This window comes from Capricornis sumatraensis, chromosome 20 (genome assembly GCF_032405125.1).
Source record: "Capricornis sumatraensis isolate serow.1 chromosome 20, serow.2, whole genome shotgun sequence".
NCBI classification, from domain to species: Eukaryota; Metazoa; Chordata; class Mammalia; order Artiodactyla; family Bovidae; genus Capricornis; species Capricornis sumatraensis.
Genome location: NC_091088.1, coordinates 64,051,547 through 64,057,249, shown reverse-complemented (window position 1 = coordinate 64,057,249; position 5,703 = coordinate 64,051,547). Strand labels below are relative to the sequence as shown.

At 40.6% G+C, this 5,703-nt stretch overlaps 1 pseudogene; it reads left to right on the top strand.

Annotated features, from left to right (window-relative positions):
- The first annotated feature begins 3,051 nt into the window (after positions 1-3,051).
- Positions 3,052-3,360, top strand: LOC138096710 (glutaredoxin-1 pseudogene; annotated as a pseudogene).
- The last annotated feature ends 2,343 nt before the right edge of the window (positions 3,361-5,703 follow it).

Below are 5,703 nucleotides of genomic sequence, written 5' to 3'. Positions count from 1 at the left end.
TTCCTGGACGGGAAACTAAATCCCACTTGCCACAGCTAAGAGTCACTGCAGCCAAATAAATAATAAATAAGTATTTATTTTTTAAAAATACATAAATAACAGGTAGAATAACCTAAATTTATAGACGAGTTTTAACAGGGTTAGACTTAGAACATAGGAGAAAAATCCCCAAATTAAGAAGAATGTCAATTTTCAGATCCTGTGAGCAGCACTCAGACAGTAAAATTTCTTCCTTCTCACATACCATCTACCCTGTCTCCTGCATTAGCAACAAGATCCTTTCTGTGTCTCTAGACATCTATACCATATTTCTATGGCAGCCTGTGCTGACTGAAATAAAAAAAAAAAGAAAAGATAGGACCCTTGTGAGGCTTACAAGCAGAGGGGGAGAAGTTGCCCCCCAGAGTAATTAGTGGTCTACAGTTTTATAATAAAAGGAGAAGTGGGGAGAGGAAGAGTGTCCTTCTCTCTCTCTTCTGCTTCCTCTTCTTGAGTTGTTCAGCAGCTCAAGTTGTGTCCAGCTCTTTGCGACCCCATGGACTGCAGCACACCAGGCTTCCCAGTCCTTCACCATCTCCCAGAGCTTGCTCAAACTCATGTCCATTGAGTCAGTGACGCCATTCAACCATCTCATCCTCGGCCCCCTTCTCCTCCTGCCTTCAATCTTTCCCAGCATCAGGGTCTTTTCTAATGAGTCATTTCTTTGCATCAGGTGGTCAAAATATTGAAGCTTCAGCTTCAGTCCTTCCAGTGAATATTCCAGGTTGATCTGCTTTAGGATTGACTGGTTTGATCTCCTTGCCGTCCTAAGGACTCTCAAGAGTCTTCTCCAACACCATCACTCAAAAGCATCAATTCTTCAACACTCAGCCTTTATGGCGCAACTCTCACATCTATACATGACCACTGGAAAAACCAAAGCTTTGACTAGACGGACCTTGGTGAGCAAAGTAATGTCTCTGCTTTTTAACATGCTGTCTAGGTTGGTCATACTTTTTCTTCCAAGGAGCAACAATGTCTTTTAATTTCATGGCTGCAGTCACCTTCTGCAGTGATTTTGGAGCCTAAGAAAATAAAGTCTCTCGCTGTTTCCATTGTTTCCCCATCTATTTGCCATGAAGTGATGGGACTGGATGCCATGATCTTAGTTTTTGAATGTTGAATTTTAAGCCAGCTTTTTCACTCTCCTCTTTCACTTCAGTTCCTCCTCACTTTCTGCCATAAGGGTGTTGTCATCTGCATATCTGAGATTATTGATATTTCTCCCAGGAATCTTGATTCCAGCTGGTGCTTCATCCAGCCTGGCATTTTGCATGATGTACTCTGAAGCTAAGTTAAATAAGCAGAGTGGCAATATACAGCCTTGACATACTTCTTTGTACTCCATTCCCAATTTGGAACCAGTCCATTGTTCCATGTTTGGTTCTAACTGTTGCTTCTTGACCTGCATACAGGTTTCTCGGGAAGCAGGTAATGTGGTCTGGTATTCCCATCTCCTTAAGAATTTTCCAAAATTTGTTGTGATCCACACAGTAAAAGGCTCTAGCGTAGTCAGTGACACAGAAGTAGATGTTTTTCTGACATTCTCTTGCTTTATGGATGTTAGAAATGTGATCTCTGGTTCCTCTACCTTTTCTAAATCCAGCTTGAATGTCTGGAAGTTCTTGGTTCATGTACTGTTGAAGCCTAGCCTGGAGAATTTTGAGCATTACTCTGCTAGCATCAACACTATGAAAAGGCAAAAAGATAACGACGCTGAAAGATGAACTCCCCAGGATGGTATATGCCCAGTGTGCTACTGGAGGAAAGCAGAGAAATAGCTCCAAAATGTGTGAAGAGGCTGAGCCAAAGCAAAAACAATGCCCAGTTATGGATGTTTCTGGTGGTGAAAGTAAAGTCTGAAGCTGTAAAGAACAATATTGTGTGGGAACCTGGAATGTTATGTCCATGAATCAAGGTAAATTGGAAGTGGTCAAACAGGAGATGGCAAGAGTGAACATCAACTTTCTAGGAATCAGTGACCTAAGATGGACCAGAATGGGTGAATTTAATTCAGATGACCATTATATTTACTACTGTGGGCAAGAATCCCTTAGAAGAAATGGAGTAGCTCTCATAGTCAACAAAAGAGTCCAAAATGCAGTACCTGGATGCAATCTCAAAAACTACAGAAGGATCTCTGTTTATTTCCAAGGCAAACCATTCAATATCACAGTAATCCAAGTCTATGCCTCAGCCACTAATGCCAAAGAAACTGAAGTTGAACAGTTCTATGAAGACTTACAGATTTCATAGAACTAATACCAAAAAAAGGAGATGTCGTTTTCATCATAGGGGACTGGAATGCAAAAGTAGGAAGTCAAGAGACACCTGGAGTAATAGGCAAGTTTGGCCTTGGAGTACAGAATGAAGCAGGGCAAAGCTAACGATTCTGTTAAGAGAACGCACTGGTCATAGCAAACGCCTGTCAACTACAAAGTGGCATTGACCAAGAGCACTGCCAGTGACTGAACAACAAAGGCGTTTGCCATCTACTTTTATGGAGAGTGAACCCCATGCTCCTATAGCTGTTGCCCTTCAACAGCTGTGGAGTGAGGCACTCCACGCTCCAGGGAATCCGGTGAGATGGGTCTTGAGACAATTGGATTTTTTAAAAAATGTTTTTAGGAACAGACTTTATGGTCTCTATCATTGCATCTCCTCCTATCTAGAGAAGCACTAAATCCCTTTATGGTGACATCATATCCTCATGACTAACAAAAAACCTTTTGTAAAATAAGTCCTTCATGGTACTGAACTTCCCATTCACCAAAACCTTATATATTGACCTTCCCCACTGCCGCTTTGAAGCAGTCTCTCAGAGCTATCTGAGATGCTGCCTCCTGGGCTACAGTCCTCATTTTGCCCTCATTTTGTTTGGTGCCGTCCTAAAATGTTCTAAGAAAGCAAAGGTTTTAGAAATTATCACTGGTATTAATGCTCACCAATCTATAAAATGCTAATATAAAAGTCAGTTCTTGGCAGTTAAGGCGTCCTCCCAGGAGAGGCAGCATGGCTCAAGCATTCGTGAACAGCAAGATCCAGTCTGGGAAGGTGGTCGTGTTCATCAACCCAACCCGCCCCTACTGCAGAAGGACTCAGGAGCTCCTCAGTCAACTGCCCTTCAAACAAGGGCTTTTGGAATTTGTTGATATCACAGCCAACGGCAACACCAATGATATACAAGATTACTTGCAACAGCTCACAGGAGCCAGAACGGTATCTCGGGTCTTCATCGGTAAAGAGTGCACTGATCCAGTAAATATTCATGAGAGAGGGAAACTGTTGACACAGATAAAGCAAATTAGAGCTCTGCAATAATTACAGAGCAGATCCAGGCTGATATCCCCCTTGAAGACTGGATGGCATTCCGATAATGACATCCTCCATTCCTGGAGGATGGACCTGGAGCAACTTTACCCAGTCACAGCAACTGTTTGCTTAAAATTCGGAAATATCCTCACCTCAATAAAAAGGGATGGGCACTTTGGGAGGCCAAAAACAACTTCTTTTGACTCAGTGTTAATAATGGACCAATTTGCCAAAAGAAAAAAAAGAAAGAGTCAATTCTTGGTTGCTTAAGGAAAGTACAAAGTGTGTTTTCAGTAAAGAAGGTATGAGGAATGGAATTGCATTTTGTGAAGGGGAAAGGAAGTAAGTCTGACCTACAGGTGGCTTTTTAGGATGGAAGAACAAAGAAATGGGTACAGAAAGTGATAAGGTTTGTGAAAAGTGAACCATGAGAAGTGAGTTTTGTACATGGTTTAAAAGAAGTATAAAATAAATTGAATTAAGTTTGCCTTTTAAATAAAGTAAAACTTATTTAGCTTTGAATTTTGCTTTTCCGTCTGTTGCAAAACTTGAATTTAGCTTTTCTGTCTGTTAAGATGACACCTTTTCTTCAGATGGTGAACTGCCTTTGATAACAGATTTAAATTTCTTTATCTCTTAAATGATCGGTTCTGAAATGTTTTATTGTTACTTTAGCTGTATGAGAAGCTATTGTTTCACAATGACCTATAATCCTATCTGACTGAGTGTGCTAAAGCTTTTTTATATTTGCTGACCAAACTTCCTAAGTCATTGTAATGAAGAACTTGATTTCTAGCAAACTTTGGGATGCTTCAGAGGGCCCTGAAACACCCCAAAGAGAGATATTACACCAATTCGGCTCATGTTCTGTACAGAATGACATGGGAAGTATTGTCAAGTGAGGAATAAGTCTCAGGTTATATTGTATGGTGATGGACAGGGAGGCCTGGCGTGCTCCAATTCATGGGGTCGCAAAGAGTCGGACACGACTGAGTGACTGAACTGAACTGAACTGATATTGTATGGTAAATGTTACTAATATAGATATCATAGAAATCATACGGCGCTCCTATAATTCTGATATGTTTGGGTAAAATGTTATCAGGCATAATTCTAATTATTATTTCAAAATATTGTCATAGTACAAATTAAGTTTTGCAAGAATACTTGCTCTTCAAGAAGATGTACAGAAAGGACTTTTGGATAATTACCACTTTCTGAACTGGGTAAGGATTCTAATGGAAAACCTGATGACTTCACAAAGCTTAACAGAAGGACTGATGAATATGCTTATAAATTTTATGATTTGTATCAGAAAAATTGCTGGTTAGAATAAGTGTTTTCCAGGTGTAAGGAAAAAACACCTTCCCCTGAAACTAATTAATACAAAAAAGATCTTCACGAGCCAGATAATCATGATGATGTGATCACTAATCTAGAGCCAGACATCTTGGAATGTGAAGTCAAGTGGGCCTTAGAAAGCATCACTACGAACAAAGCTAGTGGAGGTGATGGAATTCCAGTTGAGCTGTTTCAAATCCTGAAAAATGATGCTGTGAAAGTGCTGCACTCAATTTGCCAGCAAATTTGGAAAACTCAGCAGTGGCCACAGGACTCGAAAAGGTCAGTTTTCATTCCAATTCCAAAGAAAGGCAATACCAAAGAATGCTCAAACTACCACACAATTGCACTCATCTCACATGCTAGTAAAGTAATGCTGAACATTCTCCAAGCCAGGCTTCAGCAATACATGAACTGTGAACTTCCTGATGTTCAAGCTGGTTTTAGAAAAGAAAGAGGAACCAGAGATCAAATTGCCAACATCCGCTGGATCATGAAAAAAGCAAGAGAGTTCCAGAAAAACATCTATTTCTGCTTTATTGACTATGCCAAAGCCTTTGACTGTGTGGATCACAAGAAACTGTGGGGAATTCTGAAAGAGATGGGAATACCAGACCACCTAACCTGCCTCTTGAGAAATCTGTATGCAGGTCAGGAAGCAACAGTTAGAACTGGACATGGAACAACAGACTAGTTCCAAATATGAAAAGGAGTACGTCAAGGCTATATATTGTCACCCTGCTTATTTAACTTCTATGCAGAGTACATCATGAGAAACGCTGGACTGGAAGAAACACAAGCTGGACTCAAGATTGCTGGGAGAAATATCAATAACCTCTGATATGCAGATGACACCACTCTTATGGCAGAAAGTGAAGAGCAGCTAAAAAGCCTCTTGATGAAAGTGACAGAGGAGAGCGAAAAAGTTGGCTTAAAGCTCAACATTCAGAAAACGAAGATCATGGCATCCGGTCCCATCACTTCACGGGAAATAGACGGGGAAACAGTGGA